The sequence below is a fragment of the Citrus sinensis genome, chromosome 2 (assembly GCF_022201045.2).
Source record: "Citrus sinensis cultivar Valencia sweet orange chromosome 2, DVS_A1.0, whole genome shotgun sequence".
Classification (NCBI taxonomy): Eukaryota; Viridiplantae; Streptophyta; class Magnoliopsida; order Sapindales; family Rutaceae; genus Citrus; species Citrus sinensis.
Window position 1 is genome coordinate 22,634,426 of NC_068557.1, and position 10,294 is coordinate 22,644,719.

The 10,294-nt window shown below is 29.6% G+C and overlaps 1 pseudogene; it reads left to right on the forward strand.

Annotated features, from left to right (window-relative positions):
- Positions 1–7,980: 7,980 nt before the first annotated feature.
- Positions 7,981–9,511, forward strand: LOC102619367 (uncharacterized; annotated as a pseudogene).
- The last annotated feature ends 783 nt before the right edge of the window (positions 9,512–10,294 follow it).

The window sequence follows — 10,294 nt, forward strand, 5'->3', positions numbered from 1 at the left end:
AGTCATATCATGTTGCGAACATGTTATATAAGTAAACCAGAAATAAAGAGAATAAGGTAGAAAAAGATAAATATTATATATAAAAAAATTGATGAGAGTAGGTATAAGTCATTAAGTCAGTTTGTTTTTTCAACTTAATAAAAATTTTCAATCATTAAATTATTAAGTCAATTCTTTTATATTTTTGCTTAATTTAAAAAGTTTGAATGATATCATTAAAAAAATATTCTCTAAAATATCTCTATGTAATTAGTTAACTTTTATTCTTACATAAATAAATTTCAATAATTAGCATTAGTACATTTTCTATAACTTGTGATAATATAATGATAGATTATTATTATTATTATTATCTTTTTATTTTAATCAAATTAGGATTATTTATCTTCACAAATTTTTATGAATACCTTTCATATAAAAACATCATAAATCACACTAAAATTGATTAATATATACTGATTAAGAATATTAAAGGATTGTATTCAGTTGAACACAATTTATGTTATGATAATATGTTATCTTATTTATGTTCTTTGGAATGTTTATTATTTGTTTCACATTTGTAATTTGTAAGGACACAAATGTAAAAATATTAGATTTCAGTTTTTTTAAATTAAAAAATCAAACAACTTAATATTTATTTTTAGCGAATCAGATAAAAAAATATATCATTCAAATTTAAACATTCAACCCTATTTAGAATTCAAACTAATTTAAGTTTATTTAGATTTCAGACAAGAAAATAAACGCCCCTAAGAATATATTATGCAAGAATGTTCGAATTTAATTAAAGAGGATTTTGGAAAATAAATGTCGGATAAATGTTTAATAAAAATCAGAGTATAACTTTTTCTGTTTTTGACCATTTTATCCATTTTACAAATGGAATGACATTTTAGTTTTGTATTAAATATAACAATACTTCTAAAATACTTCGTCCACTCGTCTTAGCTTGTGATAATTCTAAAACTCAATTTTGGATTGCTTTCTCCAATTCATTGAATCAGACAAGCATGAGTATTGTTCTTGGGCTAAATAGTAGATACAAATTTTGGCCCATGATCAAAAATAATATAAGGATATAAATAATTTACTATTACTATAAAATATTTTCATTATTTTGATTTTGAGTAACCATAACGGTATCGCCCCTTTGTTCTTATTTTGGTGCTCTGAGAAATGATATCCTAATCTGTTCGAATTTTTAATTGAAGCACCTTTTTTGCCGTTTAAGCACTACGACTTACGAATTAGAAGTCCAACAGTTTGGTCCTTAATTATTAAACAAACTCAATCCCTACATGTGACTAGGAGGAGAATGTTCGCAAAATCAAAAGAAGCAAAAGACGGAGCATTAATTTGGAGGTTAGTAATTTTGACGTGGATGGTTAAGTTATTTTATTTTTATTAAATAATGACAGTTTTTTGTTAATTAACTTAATTTGTTAGTGAAGACTAAGTACTAGTACTACAGTACTTAGATAGGACTTCGAAGATGAAAGGAAAAAAAAATAATATTACTACAGTATAATCAAAGAGTTTGAGAGTTAGCATTACACAATCTCTAAATCAAGTTTTTGAGGGAAAAGAAAAAAAAAAGAATAAATTCTCTATTTTTATACTGCATATCCATTTTATGTGACTATTTTTTATGGAATATGGCATCACTCCTCATCATTATTCTGAATTTGATTCCTTACCTTCAGAGTGCATTCGCAACGGTTGCAACATTTCATCAAATCCATCCTTTACATGATAAAATTGAATTCCAATGTTGTCTTTCTTCAAAACCTTAAAAGCTTCGACAAAAGAATTTATATTTCCCATTTACCAAACCATGGACACCTGTGCACAACCCCACGGAGCAAGCAAAGAAAGTAAAAAAACATTGTCAATAAATGTTTGATTAATTTTTTCATCTTTATTTGTTTTGGCATTTAATTAATTCTGTACTAATACTAGTGGTATGCGCACGATCTTAAGGGGGGGAAAATAGGTAAGGGGGTGGACAAAGTCTAAATTCATCTTTTAGTCCCTTAACTCTCTTAAGATTCAAATTTAGGTGGCTATCCAAATAAAACTACTTGAAAATAATTTGTCCATGCCTTTGAGGACATGGTGTTTAAGAAGATTCAGAACAAAATTGAAGCTTGATTATGTATTAAAGGATGTAAAACTAGAAATTTTATTTGGTACCGATTACGTTATCAATGGATATATGATTCCACTGTATATAGAACAACAAGGAACATCATCAATGTAAATTATTGATGCACACAGATACAGTTATAAAATCACCTGTTAATTGACAACAAGTAATTTTTTTTGTGCAACCATGCAAGAAAAACCTACCATAGTCCATGGAGCTGTTATTTATCTCATATTTTAAAAAAAGGACAAGTTTAAAAATAAATAAAGTAAATTAAAAAGTCAAGGTTGATGAGATAAAATTACGGGTCAAATGTCAATACACTAAAATTGTCAAGTTAATTTGATATCCAACACATAAACTCAATAACTTTAACAAAGCTTGGTGTCTAGTTTGGTTAGTGCTAGAATAAAAAAGATATTTCCTATATACTATACAAGGTTTTTTAGTAACATCATCTAGTGGACTGTTAGAATTCCAATGATGAAAATTTATCCAATGGCTTGAGACTATTATAGCTGGTGAATGTGACTGTTACAGTCGGTTATGGTGCCAACTACCAAAAATTACCATTTCATAAATATAGTGTACATATTTCAATGAAAAATCATTCGTTTAAAAAGAAACTCTTTATGAATTTTTTTTTCTTTCCTAATAATTCAAAGACGAAAGGTAGTAACTTTGGTTTAGTGTTTGCTTCTTGCTTAACTTCGATAACTATATAATGTTGTGTTAGTTTATAAGTCTAAGTGATTAACATCATGCGGTGGAGACTTTTTCGATGGTGGCTTGTGTTTTGCTTTGTATGTTGAGTAGATGGGTATCGATGTTTTACAAGAGTCCCCTCTTTCTCTTTATACTTGAATATGTTGTGGATTTCTATATAAACTAATACATTATTTCTTACTTGCTGCCATCCCTTAGGCCATAAATGTTTGTCCACCATTATGCTATATTCAATCAATATAATTACTACAATCTAATTATAGAACTTATGAACCAAATACTGTTTTGATACGTATCATATACACTGTATACATATTTCAAAGAAAAATCGTTCATTTAAGAGAAAGTCTTTATAAAATGGTTTTCTTTCCTAACAATTCTGCCATGAAAGTCTTTATAATACGTATCATATACACTGTATACATATCTCAACTTTGTTACATGTGTATTATTGTGTAGGTTTATATATTTAAGTGATGATTGTTATGTGAAAGAGGCTTTTTCGATAATGGCTTGTGTTTTTGCTTTATATGATGTGCAGATGGAGGCATCCATGCTTTAAAGCACAAAATCCCCTCCTTCTCTTCATACTTAGATGTGTTATGAGTTTTTCGTATGAATTAATATACTATTTCTTACTTGCTGCTATCCATTAAGCCATAAATATTTTCTGAGTCCACTACTATGTTGTAGTCAATCAATATAACTACTATAATATAATTGTGGAACGCTATAAACTAGATACCCTTTTGATACATGTCATATATACAATGTACATATCTCAAAGAAAAATCATATGCTTCTAAGAAAATCTTTATAAATTATTTTCTCTCCCTATAAATCCACCATAAGAGATCGTACCTATTAGTTTAGTAGTTGCTTCTTGCTCAACTTTGTCACTTGCATAATCTTATGTTGGTTTATAGGTTTAAATAATGAACATTATGTGGCGAAGGATTCTTTTATAGTGGCTTATGTTTTTGCTCTATATGTTGTCTTGGCAAGTATTTATGCTTTAAAACACAAAAGTCCTCTCTTTCCCTTTATGTTTAGATATGTTATATGTTCTTTGTACGAACTAATTCATTATTTTTTACTTGCAACTAACCATGGGCCATAAATAGTTTTTGTTTCTACCATTGTATTATGCTTAGTCAATCAAACTAATATAATTTGATTGTGTAACACTATAGATTAGATACCATTTTGATACATACCATCTACACCGTGTACACATTTTAAAGACAAATCATTTGTTTCCAAGAAAATATTTACAAAATTATTTTCTATCCTAACAATTCCACCATAAGAGATCATACTTTTTGGTTTAGCTTTTGCTTCTTTCTCAACTATGTTACTTGGTAATGTTGTGTGGGTTTATAGGTTTAAGTGGTGAACATTATATGAAGGAGGCTTTTTTTATCGCAACTATTTTTTTTGGCTCTGTATATTGTGCAAACGGGTATCTATGCTTTAATACACAAGAGTATCTTCTTTTTAGTTATGCTTAGATGTGTTATAGGTTCTCTGTATAAACTAATACATTATTTCTAACTTATTGTTATCAATTGTGCCATAATTTTTTTTTGGGTGTCCATCACTGTGCAATATAACTACTACAATCTGATTATGAAACACTATGAACTAGATACCATTTTGATACGTATTGTATTTACAATGTACATGTTTCGAAGAAAAATCATATGATTGCAAGAAAATCTTTTTGAGACTATTTTCTTTATCAATAATCATACCATCAGAAGACGTACTTTTGGTTTAACAATTACCTTTTTCTCAACTTTGTTACTGTATTGATTTATGGGTTTAAGCGATGAATATTATGTGGCAAAGGTTCTTTTAATGGCAACTCGTGTTTTCTCTTTGTATGCTATGTAAACAGGTATCTATACTTTAAAATATAAGAGTCTCTTCTTTTTCATTATGCTTCGATGTGTTGTGGGTTTTTGAACTAATTTGTTTTTTTCTTTCATGCTATTATCCCTTGAACCATAAATATTTTTTGTGTTCACTACAGTCTCATACTCATTTAATATAACTTTTTAATCAGATTATGGAACGTTATAAATGAAATGTTGTTTTGATCTGTATCATATAGATGATATCCATATTTCAAAAAACAAATCATCTGTTTATACGAAAAGCTTTTTGAAATTGTTTTCTGTCCCAACAATTCCTCCATAAGAAATTGAATCTTTTTGTCACTATAAGAATATTGGTATTTAGCGACGAAACTTTTAGTGACAAATTTCGTCACTAAAGAGGACATATTGCAACAAAAAATTAGGTTTGTTGCCAAAAAATTAAGTAGCAAAAAATAAAAAGTCGGTGGTTAAAATTTTTAGCGACCAAAATTTAATATATTACGACGAATAGATTTCGTCGCTAAAAGTATTTTTAGCGACGAACAAAATTTCTCACTGAAAATAATTTTAGTAATTTTAATAACGAATTTTATTTGTTGCTAAAATTCTTAAATATGTCAAATGACCATGTTTTAGCAAGAAAAATAAATTTAAGACCTTTTAAATTTATTTTAAAAATTAAAAACCTTTAGCGATTAAATTGAATTCCGTTGTTACAAAATTTTGGCTAAAAAATGTGAAAATTTTAAAAATTTATTTTAAAGGTGTTAAATTTTGTCATTAAAAAAATGTGAAAATTTTAAAAAAATTTGGCAAATGATTTTCCGCCAAAATATAAATTTCTTTAACGACGAAATTGAATTATGTTACTGCATGTGTACTTTTAGTGACCAAAACTTGGTCACTAAAAGTTTCATCGCCGCATGTGTACTTTTAAAAACCTAACGCGATGTTCTTATGGCGACGAAATTTCTTCGTTACAATTCTTTTAGCGATAAAAATTGCATGATTTAGAGACGAAAATGTTCATCGTCAAAGTCATTTTTTGTTGTAAGGCGTTTAATATTTTTTTTTGCTTAATTTTGTTAATTTCTTAGTGTTACGTGGGTCTATATATTTAAGCAATGAACATTTTGTGATGGAGGTTTTTTCAATGGCAACTTGTGTTTTTTCTTTATATATTGTGCAAATATATATCTATGCTTTAAAGTACAAAGTTTTTTTTTTCTATGCTTAGGTGTGTCATGAGTTCTTTATATGAACTAATACACTATTTCTTACTTACTGCTAGCCATTAAACCAATTTTTTTTTAATGTCAACTAATTTATTGTACTCAGTCAATATAACTATTACCATTTGATTGTAGAACGTTATGCACCAGATACAATTTTAATACGTATCACATACACAATGTACATATGTTAAAGAAAAATCATATGTTTTATGAAAATCTTTCTAAAATTATTTTTCTTTCCCAACAATTTTACCATGAAAATTAGAACCTTTTAGTTTAACATTTTTCTTCTTGTTCAACTTTGTTAACCTTTTAGTGCTATATGAGTTTATATGTTTAAGCGATAAACATTATAAAGTGGAGGTTTTTTCATTGGTGGCTTCTGTTTTTGCTTTTTATATACTATACAAACAAGTATTTATGCTTTAAAGTACAAAAATCTCTTCTTCTTTTTTTAATTTTATACTTAGATGTGTGTGGGTTTTCTGTATGAACTAATGTACAATTTCTTACTTAGTATTATTCCTTGGACAATATTTTTTTTAATGCCCACCAATTTCCCATACTTAATCATAATAACTATTACAATAGAATTATGGAACATTATGCACTAGATACCATCTTGATACGTAATATATACACAATGTACATATTTTAAAGAAAAATGATTTGTTTCTAAGAAAATCTTTATCAAATTATTTTCTTTCTTAACAATTTCACTATGAGGGGTCGTGTACCTTTTGGTTTAGCATTTACTTTTTGTTCAACCTTGTCACATGGTTTATCAGTTTAAATTATGAACATTATATGGTGGAGACTATTTCGATGGTGGCTAGTACTTTGCTTTCTATATTGTGAATGTGAGTGTCTATGTGTTAAACCTCAAAAGTCCCCTCATTCTCTTTATGTTTATATGCATTGTGAGTTTTTTTTTTATAAACTATTACACTATTTCTTACTTGCTGCTATCATTTGGGACATAAATATTTTATGTGTCTACTATGTTGTACTCAGTCAATATAGCTATTACAATCTAATTGTGGAACGTTATAAATCAAATATTGTTTTGAAATATATCAGATATAAAGAGTACATAATTCAAAGAAAAAACTATATATTTTTAAGAAAATATTTTTAAATTATTTTCTTTCCTAATAATCCTACCATGAGATGTCGTACATTTGGTTTAGTGTTTGCTTCTTGCTCAACTTCGGTACTTGTTTAATGTTGTGTTGGTTTATAGGTTTAAGCGATAAACATTATGTGGTAATACAAACTTAAGAATCAGTACATGACACCAGCAAGTAGAGAAATTTTAAAATGTATTAGAGATAATACAACTAATTAATACAAATATGACATGTACAGTTGAATTTAATATAACTACTACTTACACGATGGTTTTTCAAAACAAATGTAGACACAATATAACCCTGATATATTCTAAAATTCCTCTGGTTGGTGACACAAACCCCGAAATCCCAAAAATAGTGACATTTCAAACTCCAAATTTATGTCATTTTGGACCTTGATTCATTAAATACAAAACACAATAAATGATGTGATATTAAATTAAGACATAATAATTTCGTTTATCTCTTTACAAGCACACATGGAAGGCAGGAAAAATCCCTCATCTCTCACAACGCAATCCATATTTAGCTTATGTGTTGTGGTGGTACCCACAGTAAAGCAATAACAACCACCTCACGCTCGCCCACACACTCCGTGAAGTAACAAGAAAGAAAAAAAAAAAAAGGGAGTTGAAACCCAAACAATTTGTAAGGTACATGCAAGCAGTGATCATTGGTTAGAGTAAAGTTTGCATTTAGCCCAAATAGTATTCAACTTGGGCTAGTCAATTGAATTTGGGACAACAATCATATCAATTATAACTTTTAACTATTTATCCAATTTTATTATTATAGTAGCATTATAGTTTTATTTATTTTTTTTTTGAATGTTATTAGCATTATGTTAAAACCTCATGGTATTCATAAGGTTAGTGATTCTTGCAAACAAGCATTGATATATTCAAGCAAATGAACCTAAATTAAAATTTTTTTGTTGATTTCTCATTGTTGTAGTTCTTATCTTCGTGCCATTATTTTGGATTTACTTACTTAGTGTATGTTTGATATTGCGTTATTTTTTAAGTACTAGATTTTATGTCAATAGACTTTTATTACTTTTGACAGTCATCTAACTCATCCACCGAAACTACAATAATCTTTCTCTTAATCTTAAGAATTTCTCTTAACATAAAATCTAGTACTTAAAAAATTATTTACAATCAATAAATATTCTCATTTCTAAGCATTGGAACATTATTGCATTTATAATATATTCATTCTTGTACTAATTTTCTGCTACAATTAAATCAATGGTAGAGATAAGAAATAAAATATATTATTGTATGATTGCATTCATTTTTTATGGATCTAGTTAGAGACAACAATTATGCTGTAGTGACTAGAATATTTATGGGTCCGCCTAAGTACATTTAATGTAACTTACAACTGCCCTAAAAAATTTCGTTTAGCCCTCTATACTCTACATTATTTATAATTTATTCATAAGTATTATAAAACTTTTACATTCCCACCCCTCAACTTTACAATTCTACCCTTCAATCTCAACCCATCAAACTCCAGTCTCGTCCAAATCAACTTCCGCTACAGAACATTGAAACCCACTTGCTGTCTCTTCATTCATCAATCCAACGACTTAAGAACAGACACCAACATAAAAAATGACAACACTCTCCGTATCATTTTCGCTGCTGGCAGAACCGGCGACCACATATGCCCAGTTGTGGCCAAAGCCGATGAGCTCAAAATCATCAACCTATAACTCAAATCCTCTTCATTAGATCACATAACGGTATGGAATCTACTTCTGTCTCGTTCGCCGCCTATGATTTCGTCTCTGTCCCCACAATTGTTCCTCTGTTTCGCCCTATTTTCTCCCCCACAAAACCTCATTCTTCCTTACCATTTGATCAAGTATTTGATCCAATTCCATTCTATTATCAAAAACTTGAATCCCCGTACCGTAGTGGCATTGGCGGTTACGTCTCGTTCCCCGTTTGTTTGTCAGCGGCTTTGCAAAGAATCAAAGTCGTTATTCAAGAATATAACTAGGTTCCCGGTATTGCCAATTGAGTTCTTTCATTTTTTCGCTCATAAAGTGTTCGTTGCGTTCAATTCAACAACTGAGTGTTTCCCAAGAAAGGATAAATGTGTTGCCTGTGGGAACCTTGTGAGATTATCTTTGATGACTTATGTGTCTAAGGTGGTGCAAGGTTGAATTTTTTTCAGGGGTTGAAGAAGGAGGACGAGGCAAATGCGAGGGTGGTGTTGGTTTTGGGAGGGTCTCTGGGTGCTAATGCTGTGAATATTGCTATGTTGAATTTGTACTATCAGATGCTGTTGGAGAAACATAACTTGTTTATTATTTGGCCGACGGGTATTGAGGCCTTTAAGGAGATGGAAAGCCTTGTTATGAATAAATTATAAATAACATAGAGTATAGAGGGCTGAACAAAATTTTACAGGGCAGCTGTAAGTTACATTAAATGTAACTTAGGCGGACCCATTAATGATTACTTAATTATATGGACAAGGAAGCAAATGTCTTAAATAAGGGCTATTTTGACATTTGGAAGGGCGTGTAAAGTGATTTTTTCCAAATTGATTAAAGGATGCACCCTTGTTTTTATTACCCGTTTTCATTCATAATTTATTTTACATTTCACAAATTACAATAATGTAAGAGCCCCAACACGACAACTTCGATAATTATCACATTCAATTAAATTGTAAATACGAAAAAAAAATTAATAATTGGCTCTCATTAGATATCAAGCAGGGTTTAGATAGCCCTTGCAAACTTTTAATCTATTCAATCAGCCACCAACCGGTCTCATTTGCCTTGTTACCATATGCAAATGGGCTAATCAATTGTCACCTAAATGTTCATGCTACACGTGGTAAGATCAGGAGCTGTAACTTGTTAAATCAGGAGATGGCTAAGGTACAAATGCTGTACCTAACAGCTGCACCTTAGCCAGCTTCACAAAAGGTGCATTTGGTAAGCAATTTCTCTCTCATGTGCATGTGTGTCTTTCCATCATTGGGTGTGTACGTAACATATAATGAACCGTAGCAAGCTCCGTTAAATCAAGGTCTGTTACGTTTTCCGTAAGCTAGCAAGACCATTTTCATTTATATATATACGCACATAGACACGCATGCTGTATATACTTGAAAAAAAACCATTATTTTTCCTCACCAAAACCA